General features: G+C 34.0%; 1 protein-coding gene and 1 long non-coding RNA gene across 4 annotated transcripts in view; one reads left to right on the top strand and one right to left on the bottom strand.

Moving 5' to 3' along the window:
- LOC144381566 (uncharacterized) overlaps positions 1-15,244 on the bottom strand; it is a 49,644-nt gene that overhangs the window by 2,254 nt on the left and 32,146 nt on the right. The window lies entirely within an intron of this gene.
- The window catches only part of UCHL3 (ubiquitin C-terminal hydrolase L3), a 42,945-nt gene that overhangs the window by 14,448 nt on the left and 13,253 nt on the right, over positions 1-15,244 (top strand). The gene's annotated exons all lie outside the window — the stretch shown is intronic.

Genomic DNA, 15,244 nt, shown 5'->3' with positions numbered 1-15,244 from the left:
GTAGTTCTTCACCTGGGTCACCTTTCCTCTCCTTCATCTCTCTCTCTCTCTTTTTTTTTTTTTTTTTTTGTTCTCTTGGTTTCCCTTATTCTCTCTCCATTTCTTTTCTTTCCCTCCAAGCCTCATGTTCCCACTTTTGGAGGAAGTTTGTCAAAAGGTATTTCAGTCAAAGTGAATAGAGTTTAATTAAAGTCGTTTGGTAAACTTATAACAAATTTAAGTCTTAACATCAGAAAATTATAGATTTTCTTCTTTCTTATCCATGTGTGACTTGAAACCATATTTTTTCACATACAAAGATCATATTGCCTTTATCCTTTAACAATACTTGAAAAAATACTTGAAAAAATATCTGATTTAAAAATATTGTTCTTAAATATTTTCACTATCTCCAAAAGGTTTTTTTTTTTTTTTAAGGAGAAAACAATTCAATACTATGATATACCTGCAGTTTTTCATAGATTGAAGTGGATAACTGAGTGTTTGGAATAAAGCCATTAAGGAATTTAAACATTAATTCCCCCTATAATTATATTATACCGTCTTGGTTGTTCTCAAGTTCTGTTTTCAGGGGTCTGGACTTTTGCTTTTTGACTAAGTTTACACACACACACACACACACGCACGGCATCTCTAAATGACTATAATACCAGATTGGAAATTAATGAAATGCTCCCTTTTTAAGTTGCTTTGTATGATCCTAAGCATGTTCTTAATCTTCACTATGCTTTGCTTTTTTGTTTGTAAACTTACAGTATTAAAATTAGCAATGATGATGATCAGCATGAGATTATTATAAAATATGAAGACATTTATAGTAAAGCTACTAAATGCTTTAATACGTGTTTACTTCAAAAAATTTGTCTTTGCAATACCTTCTCTTGCCTTCTTTTTGGTGGCTTTATCTATATTATGCTTCAATAACTCTTTTTAGATGATGTTCACAGCTTTTTCCAGACCTAAATTCCACTTTTCTTAATCTTGGATGCCTTTTAGACATCACCTGAATGATCACCAATATTTTGGAATGCACTTGTCCTTGTTTGAGCTTATTATGTTGTATTTTAAACTTTTTCTTTCCTTTATTTTTCCTGTTTCTTGTAATAGTTGCATCATACATTTTCCCCATTATCACTAATCTAATAATAGGAATTTATTTCACTTCTTCCTGGAAGATCAGCTTCTTATGTAGATTCTCAATCCTTAATCTTTATTCTAATACTCATTCATTTTTACACAGTTCTCCTGGATTACCTTTCCTGAAAAGGTACTCAAATTTTTCTGGTTTTTTTTTAGTGTGTAGAAAGCAGTGATTATCAAGGTGAGGTAAGGGTAGAAGTTAGGATTTTCTGGACAGGATTTTCTAAATTTATTCTCAGAAGAATTAATTGCTTTTGCTCATTTAGCATCTCTTATAGTTGAGGATCACTGCTAGAGTGGCCCTATTTTTTTATGTGTACTATAGCCCCAAAGTGTATTGGGGTAAAAAAACGAAAAGTGTTTGAGAACCATTCCCCAAGGATATACAATAAATTTCAGCCTCTTTAGCCTAGCTGTATTCAAGGTTTTCCTAGCCCTTGTCCTTCTAACTTTTCAATAGTGTTTTCTCTTTAATTCTCTCTTGCCATACCTCACTTTATTGTTGCTATGCTTTACCTCTTGCAATTTACTCTTGCTAAAAATATTCCTTCGTCAAGCTCTGCTCTTCCTACTTCTACCCATTCTTCAAGATTTGGCTTAAATACTACCTTCTGCATGAAACAATACATTCCTTCTATGGACTCTTTTATATGACTTCTATTTGCATTTAGCTATTTTCATATTCTTTTTCATTTGTTTAAGATGTATATTTTTTCACTTTTTTTCTCTACATTTTAACAGCCCTGAAATTAGGATGTATTTTTACAGTTAATGTCATAATTAACTTGCTTAGTTGTACATAAAATGTGACACATGATGACTGGTACCTTAGATTTGATGAAATGGGGCATCATATCTACCTTACTGTGGCTCTTAGGCCTAGGATTGGTATCTGGTTCATTTGGACATGCTCCAAAATATCCGACACCATTCCTTACACGTGAGCACCACACATATTTATTATTTCACCATAATTCCCTCAGAGCTATCCTTAGTGATGTAAGAACTAAACAACAACAACAACAACCCCATCCTTGTTTTTTCCATAGTCCTCTGTGTAAACAAGACATACCCATCAGCCATTTTTCTTCAATAGGGCACTATTAACATTTTGGGAAGGGTTCAGTTCTTTGTTGTGTGGGGCCATTTTGTGCATTCCATGGTGGAATATAAATTACTGTATTTTAGTCACTATTTTAGTGACTCCCAGTCACTGAGAGAACAAAAACCCACAGCATACATTTTCAAATCCAGTATGAACCAGCTTAAAACTTTTGCACAGGTACTATTTTTGTGATCATCTTATTTCAGGTTCATCTGCCATCTATGGGCTTAAGAGTTTTTGACATATTATTATCTCCATTGTCTCTATATTCTAGCACACTGGTTTTTGTCAGTTCCTGAAAAACAACTAAGTCTGATTTGTATTTGTTTGCTTGGCTGCCATAACAAAATATCACAGATTGGATAGCGTAAGCAACAGAAATTTATTTTCTCACAGTTCTAGAGGCTAGAATTCAATATCATGGTGCCATCAGGGTTGGTTTCTGGTGAGCCTCTCTTCTTGGCTTGAAGATGGGTACTTTCTCACCTGGCCTTTCCTCTGTGTGCATGTGGAGAGAGGGGGAGAGAGAGAGAGGGAGATTGATCGATTGATCTATCGATTGATTGATCTCGCCTCTTCTTCTTATAAGGACACCAGTCTTATCCAATTGGAGTCCCACCTTATTAACCTTAATTACGCCCTTGAAGACCCTAACTCCAAATACAGTTACATTGGGGGTCAGCGCTTCAACATAAGCATTTTGGGGGAACACAGTTCAATCTGTAACACCATCTTTATGCTGTCTATTGACTCAGTACTCTTCTGGATATATCCCTCCTATTTGTATAGTTGGCACCTTCTTATCCATGAGGTCACTCCTTAAAAGTCATTTTTTCAAAGAGGCTTTTCTTTTATCACTGTTAAGTATATCCATCTCTGTGAATTTTCTGTCATAAAATCCTATTTATTTTCTTCCTGGAACTTGTAAATGATTTATAATAAGGTTTTTTGTTTGTTTGTTTGTTTTTCTGTTTACTTACTAGACTATAAGCCCCATGAGGTCATGGGCCTTGTTTGTCCCATTCACCTTGAATACCCAGGACAGTGCTTGGCATGTGTAGGCATTTATGAGAAATTACATATATAAAGGTAAGGAGCACAGGATATAGGTTTGTATGCTGACTCCACTACTTTGTAGCTTAGGCAGGATACTTTCCTCAGTGTAAATGGAGGTGTAAAAGTAGTAGCATCTACCTCATGGGATTGCTGTGAAGATTGATGAGTGAATCATATAAAGTGCTTAGAATAGTGCTGGGCATGTAATGGACCTTCAATAAATATTAGGTGGTTAATTTTATTAGGCATTCAGAAAAAATGAATATGGATGGCAGAGGATGAGGCTCTAATAAGGTGAGAAAGAGGCAGAGGAAGAAGTAATAAGGTGAAGCCAGATCAAGGAGGGGGCTTGGATTTTATAGGCAGTGGGGAACCACCAAAGATGGTGTGTTTAGTTTTCAGCATATCGAGTTTAAGGTGAGTTTATGGGTTATCTGTGTATAAGTTGGATATGGAGCCTAAAGCTTTGGGGAGATATCTGAAATCTTTTGTATTTGGGTAGTAGTTAGAACCTTGAGAATTCTATAGAGGGAGAATAGTGGTGGACCACAGTAAATCCCCAGGCATGTTGGTATTAAAGGAAGTGGTTAGAGGAAAAAGCCAGTAATAACAGTGTAATTGCAATGGTAGTTGTCATTGACATCGTTGGTGCTCTGTCAGAACATGTTCATGGGAACAGGGCAGGCAGGAGCCTTAGTGCATGTAGAGATTTGTAGACTAAATGAGAAATCAGTAAGTGAAACCACCCAGATACAATAGTGTCTTCAGAAGATTGGCCTCAATATGCTACTGCAGACCAGCTGTCTGTTTACCTGTATGGTTTTTGCCATCCCACCATCCCACCATGAACTCAGGCCGACTCTGGCTAATCAGAAATTTAGCCCCACCTCACTTATGTTTCATTAACCTATACTGAAAATTATTGCTTTCATTTTTCACTTAAGATAAAAGAACAATGAGATATGAGGAACTTAAATTATGTGTTTTTAAAATTGTGAACAAGTATCAGTGATACAATAATGGAAGCAATCTGCGAGTCCAATGTGAAGAAAAGAAAAAAAATCCAAAAAGGTATTTAACTTGCCTTTAAACTGTACTTTTATTTCATTGATGCTTACCTAAAAAGCAATTTCTAAAGTTTGTCATTTGTCCATATTAGTCTAGGAGCCAGTCCAGATAAAAGTAGAGATCTTCTGATAATTTATTGTTTATTTAACTTTTTACAAAAGAATAAATTTATTTTACTGCTCAGAACCCTCCATTCAAGTTTATAATAATAATGAAAAGTAATAGAAATTGGCACTGTTTTTTTTTTAAAGATTTTATTTGACAGAGAGAGATGCAGCTAGAGAAGGAACACAAGCAGGGGGAGTGGGAGAGGGAGAAGCAGGCTTCCAGCCGAGCAGGGAGCAGGGAGCAGGGAGCCCGAGATGCGGGGCTCAATCCCATGACCCTGGGATAGTGACCTGAGCCGAAGGCAGACACTTAACGACTGAACCACCCAGGCGCCCCCTGGCACTATTGTTTTATTTATGGTTTTAAATAAACATGCCAATATGGAAAGTGTAGCAAAAAATGCTTTTTGATTTATATATATTTACTTCCAGTCTTTTCTTTAAAATGTATCTTTCTTCTTTTTCTTTTTTTCTTTTTTTTTTAAGAGAGGCAGCAGGGATGGTCAGAGGGAGAGGGAGAGAGAATCTTAAGCAGGCTTCATGCCCAGCATGGAGCCTGACTTGTGGCTTGATCTCACAACCCTGAGATCATGACCTGAGCTGAAATTAAGAGTCGGATGCTTAACTGATGGAGCCACCCAGGCGCCCCTTTAAAATTTATAGTTTTTTTTTTTTTAAAGATTTATTTATTTGAGAGAGAGAGCGTGCACGCAAAAGTCGGGGTAGGGGCAGAGATGAAGGAGAATGGAAGCAAAGAATCCCAAGTAGATTCCACACTGAGTGCAAAGCCCATCCCAGGGCTCCATCTCATGACCCATGAGATCATAACCTGATCTGAAACCAAGAGTCATATGCCTCCCAGGTACCCCCCCTTTTAAATTTATCTTTAAAACAGTTAAGGGGCAGCTGGGGGGCTCAGTTGGTTAAGCATCTGCCTTCAGCTCAGGTCATGATCCCAGGGTCCTGGGATGGAGCCTGCCCAGTAGGGAGTCAGCTTACCCCTTTCCCTCTGCAGCTCCCTCTGCTGTTCCCCCTGCTTGTGGTGCGCTCTCTATCGAATAAATAAATAAATAAAATCTTTAAAAAAATTAGTAAAATAGTTAAGATCAAAGAATTTTGTGGGATTTTTTTCTTTATATTTTATCATGAGCATTTTCTTGTCTCATCATGACCTCTTCATAAAGAATTCTTTGTGGCTGTGTACTATCATGTGAATGAACCATAATTTCCAGGTTTTTTTTTTAAACTTTTGATGTTTGTATTGTTTTCAGTTTTTCAAGTTAAAACTATAACTTCATTAAATATCTTTCATTATCCAAGTATTCATTCTAGGTTCTTTCTTTAAGATAGTTTCTAAGAGGTAGAATTACTGAGACAAAGGGATGAACATTTTTAAGATTCTTGTTGTAGAATATAAAATTGTCTTTCTTTCATTTGATCAACCACATAACCTGTTTGAGCATCTATAATACCAGGCACTGTGCTAGGAGCTGTATGTACAAAGATGAATAGGATAGTTTGTGTCTTTAAGGATCTCTCACTTCAGTGGAAATAGCCCCAAAACTAACCCTTGCCAGTGTTGAATTCTATTTTTAAATTTTGTCATGTGTGATAGAGGGAAGTAATAAGTTTGGTTGCTGATGACAGTTCAAAGATCTTTACTACAAGTTTACAGAATGAATTTAAATCATGAAATTAAATTGTAAATTCTTTATGATGAAATATGTGATAATATATTTTGGTTAGTGTTGTCCTATAAGAGGAAGTTTATTTGACTATTAGGTAAGCAATGAATAAATTGTGATTTCAAGTATGTGTTCATATATGTATACACAGTTAAAGATAAAATGTGTGTGTGTGTGTGTATTTGCTTTTTGGCCCAATCAGTGCAGACTGTCAGCGGAGAAAAACAGTGTCAGGTTTCATTTTCATTCGATGTAGAAGTATAGTTTTCATGACTTCATTTTACACTGCAGTAGTTTTGGTGATTTTGATTATGTTAGAATTAGGGTAAATTAAGATGTTCACATTTATTTCTTTTTTAAGGATTTTTTTTTCTTTCCCGTCTTTTAAAGAAGCTAACCCAATTAGGCAGAAACTTAATGCCCATCACCCAGTTAACCCATCCTCCCACCCACCTCCCCTCCAGCAACCCTAAGTTTGTTTCCTGTAGTTAAGAGTCTTATGGTTTGCCTCCCTCTCTGTTTTTATCTTATTTTTCCTTCCCTTCTCCTATGTTCATCTATTTTGTTTCTTAAATTCCACATATGAATGAAATCATATGGTATTTGTCTTTCTCTGACTGACTTATTTCACTTAGCATGATACCCTCTAGTTCCATCCACATCATTGCACATGGCAAGATTTCATTCTTTTTGATGGCTGCGTAATATTCAAACACTAACACCATGTCTCCAAGCATGTAATCAGTTCTTTACTCTCACTAAAAAAATGATTTATAGATAGATTAAATTAGTTGTTGAAGGGTAAGAAATGTAATTACTACTCTATCCTGTTTATACTTTTTCTCCCCTCCTTCTTAGGTTAACAAGTGCTTTGTCCTAAAATGGATCAAAATATTCTTCTCTTTCTTCATCATCTTATTTATTTATTATTTTTTGACAATCTGAGCGTTTTGGAAATAGAGATATTAAGCTATTACTTATTTTAAAGGAAAATTCTTAGACTGAACTCATGAGTATACTCTTTCAGATCTGACTAGCTGTAACCCTCTATGTAAAAATGTCTTCAGCAATAAACATAGAGTCAAGGTTAGGTTTGGGGATGGTGAGGTTTTTCTGTTTGTTTTGTTTTAAACCACAGCTTTCCAAGACAGAGGATAATGCTAGGATTTTTTCGTTTGTAATAAATGAGAACCTATTCTCACATTGCAAAAAAAAAAAAAAAAAGAATTTCTGGGAATTAGTTTGGCCAGCTTAATAGTGGTAAGGTTGAATTTAATGTAACATGTACAGATATAAGTCATTATATTAATAGAGATTTCTGACCTGGAGAATTATAAATTGAGGTGAGAAAACACAGTTGTTAAAACCAGTAGACGAAAAGTCTTTTAAGACATTCTTAAATGTGGGCATTTTGATTTATTAGGTGAGCAAAATGAATAAATTTGCCATCACGTAGATTTTCCATGGACTATGTGGTGGTATTTTGTGTATTTTGATATGTAGCCCGTGTTTCACTTTGACTTCTTTGCCAACTAACTATGGATACTCTATAGGAAAGTTTGCATCTTTTGCATGAGTCTGGTTTTACTTTCCTATTTTAAATTTGGACCTTACATTTAGTCTAATCCAATGTATTGTATAGATAGTTACTAAAAAATCTACAGAAATCCATTTAGAATTAATTTATAATTTCGATTTTAAACTTTTCAAGTTAAAAACTTTTCATGTTTTATATATGTGTACATGTTCTCATGCATGTACACACACGTGCTCATACATGTACGCACACACATTTATATTTTACTTCTTTTCATAGCATTTGGCAGCCCTAGAGAAGTTCCTAATTCTTTTTCTGTCCGTGTGCCATTTTTTAGACTCAGTGATATTTCTAACATCTGAAAGGACATATACGTTCAGGAATAACTTAAATTTGATTGTGATCAAGTACATATTTTATCAACAAGTCAATAAAAGGAACCATGATTTTTAATGATCATATAATGAGAAGCTAAAATTATTTTTAGAAGTAGAATTTCATTTTTTTTTTTCAGTATTTTATTCCCATTTCTACCCTGTGAAGAGGAGATACTGTGAAAAAAGCGCACATTGTTCTCGATTAGAGATGCACAAATAATGTAGGTTCTGAAGCCAAAAAATTCTCACTGTGAAGTGACTGGGGATGCTTGGAAACATTAGGCATGATTTTGGGTGCCACAGTGTCAGTTGAGGAAGTTTTCTTTGTAACTCCTTAGTGTCATTTATGGGTGAATACAAATAGAAATTAAAGTGCTTAGTAGCTTCCAAATATTGTCATCTTCTTAATTTTCACCGCTTTTGAAAGTATGTTTGCCATCTTATTTTAATGATTAGTATAGTTACACTATACTAATCCTCTAAATTCCTTAAGATCTATCTGTGTTACCCCATTTTATAGGTGGGAAAACTGAGAAGTAACTTGTTCAAGGTCACATAGCTAGTAAGTGACCATGCTCTGAAGGCAACAGAATATGAACATAAATCAAAATTGCTAACACAAAAAAGAAGAAAGGGAGGATTTTTAATTTAAAAGTTTTGTTTTTGTCCTAAAAGCAAAGTTACTCATAAACCAACCACAGTCTTTTGATTATCATATTGTGTATATTTCAGAAAACAGTAATTATTTTAAGTATCTACCAGTTAATGATCCCTTCATGTTCAGAAAATTACATGGTTATAATGATATTTTTCTTAATAACAGGATGCCCATTAAAATGAGATGTTTTGGGTGTAAGCCAAAATCTACTTAGTTTATTTTAGCATTTTAGAATAATTCAGATTTGAGCACTTAACCTACCAAACACTTTATTTCTTAATAGACAAGTTCTTTTAGGCAGACCCTCTGCCCCCTTTTAAAAAATGTCTGTATCATTTCTTTTTAGCCTTTATAGTATTTCTAATTCTTTGGTTAATGTTAAACAGTTTAAAGAGTAATCTTCATTTTTCCTACACACAGAGACATGTACATTAATTGGAAGAAGGTAATTTTCCTTTTTAAAGGGACACACTCCACCTTTTTATTAAAGGTTTAGGTCATTTCTTTTTAGCCTTCATGGTATTTCTAATTTTTTTTATTGTTATTAAACAGTTTAAGGAGTAGTTGACTCATTTTCTCATATACAAAGTGACATGCACATTACCTGTGAAGGAAAAGTAATTTGGCTTTGTAGGACCCAGGTATTTTGTTTTTGGGGTTTTTTTTTTGTTTTTTCTGAACTAGTTGTAGGTTTTGGAAAACAAACTCCTGAGTTGTGTTTGGAGAATACAGATGAAGATAATAATAGATTTCCCTCTATGAATCAGTTATATTAGTTGACAGTTGATGGGTGAGTGGCTTTGTATGTAATGAAAACACTGAACTTAGAGCTAGGAGTCATGTGTTCTGCCTCTGGCTTTGACAGTCACTAGTTGAATGCTTTGGGCAAGTCAACTAAGTCTTTGTGCTTCTGAATATTAAAAACCCCAGCATTGTCATGATAAACTCACTCTGTGTCTGTATTTTATTTTATTTTATTTTTTGGTATTTTATTTTTAACTCTGAGAGGATTTAAGTCAGAATGAGAATGCTTAAAAATCTCTTAAAATGAGTGTTTATACCTAATTCTTTCATGCAATAATAATTTATTAAATTCCTAAGAGTTCTTTGTAAAGAGCAAAACATTTACTCTGCTTTTAAAATGGCTAGGTTCTGAAAAGTCTATTCTAGGTGTTCCCAAACATCATGTAATAAAGAGATAGATTTATATTACATGTGAAGTGTTCTATATGTAGTCACATTATACTGTTGCATTACTCACACAACAGAGGGGGTGCAGGTTCAATGTTAAAGTTCTGGCAAATGTTGATTTTTTTAATAATTTTAATGAAATACGTAATTTTTAGCAATTTTGGATTCCTCTACCAGAACTGAAAAACTGAGGAAGTGAACTCTTTATTATGCCTCTTCTGAAAGACTCAAGAATAAACTGTAAATATTTGATCTTTTCCAATTAGTATGGAAGACAATGTGAAAAATTGGATATTTAGTCTCAAGATTCAGTTTACAGTTTAAATTTTCATATTTTGAAAGCAAGGCTACCTTGTTTTCTTAAGCTATTGCATTGACAGTTGATATGAAAATTTAAAAGTTGGTGTGCTTGTCTTTAATCTTTGTAATTCTAGGAAGAAAGCCTAGGAATTTTAAGATTTCATAATAGCACACTTCATATCAAAGTCATTTCATCTCTTGAAATGATATTACTTGACAGCCTTTTCCTGAATTATCATATCCATTTTTACTGAAATTGAAAATATATATGATGTACACTGTTATGCCTAGATTATGAATTAAATTATCTTTAGAAATCATGTAGTTAGAGAAAATATGTTATATATTGTGTTCATTTAGCATTAGGTAGACATAAAAATGACTAGACTAAACATTTAGAATTATTACTTCTAATGTTTAACATCTTAACATGTTCATTTATTTATTAAAAATAATACTTAGTAAGCTGACACTTGGGCTATAAAATAGTGGGTAACAGCTTTCCTGCCTAAGACCTTTATAAGGTGGTTAAAAGTAAAACAGTCATAATATAGTAATGTACCATCCCATTTTTTATGTTCTACAATATAAAAACATAGCCAGATACAAACACACACACATACAAACTTAAGGGTGGAACTCATTCAGCAGAGTGTACTTTTTTCATTTTTTCCTCTTATATAAGCTTACATTGGAAGACATGATGAGTAAAAAGGGCTAAAATCACCTATAGATAACCTGATAAGAGTTTGGGCAAAAATTGTATCTTCATCTTTAAAAAGAAATGATCATAATTTTTACCTTATAGGGTTACTGTGAGGATCTATGGCATCTATAGTTTAGAACATCTGTTACATAATAGTAATCACACAATATTAGCTATTACTATTATTCACTGGTGAACATATAAAGATACTTGTGTGAACATATTTACAGCACAGTTTATAAATGTGGGAAAGTAGAAACAACCTAAATATACAATAATATATATATTTATGGTACATCTATTTAAGAAATAACTTGCCTTGAAAAATGATATAGATACATACTTATTGGGTGGATAGATGCCCAAAATATATGGATAGTGAAAATAGCAGCATGAAGAGTATGAACCCTTGGGACGCCTGGGTGGCTCAGTTGGTTAAGCGACTGCCTTCAGCTCAGGTCATGATCCTGGAGTCCCGGGATCGAGTCCCGCATCAGGCTCCCTGCTCGGCAGGGAGTCTGCTTCTCCCTCTGACCCTCCTCCCTCTCATGCTCTCTGTCTCTCATTCTCTCTCTCTCAAATAAATAAATAAAATCTTTAAAAAAAAAATAAATAAATAAATAAAAAATAAAACTTTCTTTTAAAAAAAAAAAAAAAAAAAAAAAAAAAAGAGTATGAACCCTTTTTGTTAAAAAAAAAAAACCAAAATGCTAAAAAATTTTAACAAATTGCTAAAGGCCAAGTATAGGCTAGTATGAAACTATAAAATTGCTGTAAGGGGCCCCAAAAGGGAAGCTCTCATTCACTCCACAGACCTCACTGGTACTTATAAGATAGGCTAGGGACAGGACTAGAGAGAGCCCTAAGGTACAAACCTGAGGAAGGGAGCAGTTTCTACTTTGGCTAAGGCTCTAAGCCTTGGTTCTTCTCCCCTACAGAACAAAACCTAAAGATGCTAGGACAAAACTCTTTGGGGAAGGGAATAGATAAAACCACCTTTTTGGGGAAGGAGCAGAAAACTATGAGAGAAATTGCTGCAGGAGGAAAGCCTGATCCTTGATACCGGGGTAAACAGCCTAGCTATAATGGTAGAAGCAATGGCTAAACCAGAACAATAAAGAATATCTCCACCTTCCCACCATTAAAGACCAGCAAGCACCAATAATCAAGTGTCAAAAGTGTGAGAGTGAGTCAAGAACAAGGAGAGAGACCTCTGAGCACACTCTCTGAGAAAAAGCCTAAAGCTTTGGGTGGAACAAGAACATTGAAAAAGAAAGCATCCAGCAACCCAGCTGCTACCCTAAGCACAAAGTAATGCTAGATGAATTTTAAGCTGATAGGGTGCTAAGGTTAACCACAGCACAGTAAAACACAAACAGCTCAACTCCTGACCAGATTGATTCAATTCCACACATTAAAGATCTAGCAGAAGAGGTATGCCCATTCCAAGGCAGAAATAGTATTTACCTCAGTCTGTTCTTACACAAGATGTATAGCTTTTAACCAAAAATTACAAGACAAAGAAGAAAGAAGAAAAATAACAATACACTGTTATTAGACAAAGCAGTCAACAGAATCAGAGTCAGATATGATCCAGATATTGGACCTGTCAGATGTAGTTTGAAGTGACTATAATTAATATGTTAAAGACTCATGTGAACAAAGTGGACATGTACTAACAAAAAGGGAGTATCAGCAGAGAGTTGGAAACTGTAAGAATCAAATGGAAATGCTAGTAATGAAAAATATGGTATCAGAGATGAAGAATGCCTTTAATGGCTTCACCAACCAGTAGACTAGACAAAATTGAGGAGAGAATCAGTAAATATGAATACAGATCACTAGAAATTACTCATACAGAACCACAGAAGTAAAATATACTGCTGGTGGTGGGGGGTACTCGGGGCATCTAAGAGTTGTAGGGCAATTTCAAATGATCGGATACATGAAAGGAGAGTCCTAGAAGGAAAGGAGAGGTGGGGGTGAGATGGAGACGTGGGACAGAAAAAATATTTCAAGATCTAATGGCTGTTTTTCAAAGAATAATTAAAGACCTCAAACCACAGCTTCAAGAATCTCAAAGAACACTAGGTAGGATAAATACCCCCACCCTCTGAAAATCAAACACACATATACACTGAAATGCATAATATTCAAACTGCTGTAAATGAAAAATAAGTAGAAAATGTTCAAGGCAGCCAGAAGAAAAAGACAAGTCAGATACAAAGGAACAAAGATAAGAATTATAGCAGGCTTCTCATCAGAAAGTATCAAACCATGGAATGATATTTTTAAAGTGTTGAAAAAATTAAATGAAACAAAAATATCTTTCAAAACTAAAGGATACATTGAAACAAACTATTCGGGCGCCTGGGTGGCTCAGTTGGTTAAGCCACTGCCTTCGGCTCAGGTCATGATCCTGGAGTCCCGGGAATGAGTCCCACATCCGGCTCCCTGCTCCGCGGGGAGTCTGCTTCTCCCTCTGACCCTCCCCCTTCTCATGCTCTCTCTCTCAAATAAATAAATAAAATCTTTAAAAAAAAAAAAAAAAAAAAGAAACAAACTATTCAAAACTAAAGGACACATTGAAACAAACAAAAACAGAATTCATTAGCAACTTACCTGCACTACAATTTGGAACTACACAAAGACTTGGGGAGTGCTGGAAATGGAACAAGGAAAGGTAAATATAAAATAAATTTTGTAATTTTAAAAAATTGCTTTAGAAGATAATTGTCTAAATAAAAATGGTAGCTATGCATTATAAATTTATAGCATAGATTAAAATATATGGCATTAGCACAAAGGATGGGAGAAAGAATTTGGAATACTGCCATAAGGCTTTTAGATGACATGTGATGTGGTGTAATATTATTTGAAGGTACACCGTGACTAAAGATACATATTTTAAACCCAAGGACAATTACTGAAAAAGATAGAAATATAAACAATAAGACAATAGTACATATAAAATGGAATCATAGAAATAATCCAAAAAAAGGCAAAGAAGGAACAAACAACAGATGGAGAAAGTAGAGAGCTGACAAGATGATAGGTTTTAAGTCAACCATATCAATGATTACATGAAATTAATAAAATATAAATGGTCTGAATGTAAACCCACAAATTGAAAGAAAGATTATAACATTAGTAAAAAAGCAAAACTCAATTATATGTGTCTACAAGAAAGTCACTTTAAATATAAAGACATGGAAAGATTAAAATTAAAATAATGGGAAAAGATATACAATGCAAACACCAATCAAAAGAAAGCTGGAATAATTATATTGAAATTAGATGAAGTAGACTTCAGAACCAGGAATATTTAACAGTGATAAGGACATTCTAAGGATAAGGAGATCAATTCACCAATAAGACATACCATACAGTTTGTGTATGTAGCTGAAAATAGAGCCTATAAATATATGAGGCAAACACTGAGAAAACGGAAGGGAGAAATAGACAAATCCACAAATAGAGTTGGATATTTCAACACTCTTCTCAGTAATCAGTAGAACAAGTAGACCCAGAAAATTAGTAAGACCTTAACATAGAAGACCTTCACAACATTGTTAAACAACTTGGCCCTATTAACATTTATGAATATTCCATCCCAAAACAGCTTGACATTCTTTTCAAATACACATGGAATGTTCACCAGGATACACCATATCCTGGATCAAGAAATTAACAATTTTCTTAAAAGTTGAAATCATACAAAGAATGTTTTCTGGACTAATGGAATTAAATTAGAAATCAGTAACAAAAAATATCTGGAAAATTCCCAAATATTTAGAAGTGAAACACTATACTTTTAAATAGTTCATGGATCAAAGAGGAAGTCACAAAGGAAATTAGAAAACATTTTAAATTGAATAAAAATTTTAAAAAATCAAAATCTACAGATTTCAGCTAAAGCAGGAATTAGAAATCTCTAACATTAAATGCTTATAGAAGAGAAAAAATCAGGAGTTACAGAAAAATCTATAGCACTAAATGCTTACAGTAGAAAAGGCAAGGATTCAAGAGAAATCCATAGTATTAAATGCTTATAGTAGAAAAGAAAAGAGGCTTCAAGTCAGTGATCTAACATTTTACCTTAAGGTAGTAAAAGAAGAGCAAATTAAACCCAAATCAAACAGAAGGAAGAAATAATAAAGATAAAAGCAGAAATCAATGAAATTCATTATTGTACTGAAGATCCTGGCAGTAAGGCAAGAAGAAGAAAGAAAGGGCATATGGGTTAGAAAGGAAGAAATAAAACTGTATTCATAGCATGATTTTTTAAAATTTTTTTTTTTTTTTTTTTTTTTT

The sequence above is a fragment of the Halichoerus grypus genome, chromosome 4 (genome assembly GCF_964656455.1).
Source record: "Halichoerus grypus chromosome 4, mHalGry1.hap1.1, whole genome shotgun sequence".
NCBI lineage: Eukaryota > Metazoa > Chordata > Mammalia > Carnivora > Phocidae > Halichoerus > Halichoerus grypus.
Note: the sequence above shows the minus strand (reverse complement) of the source record. Positions and strands in the feature narration are given on the sequence as shown.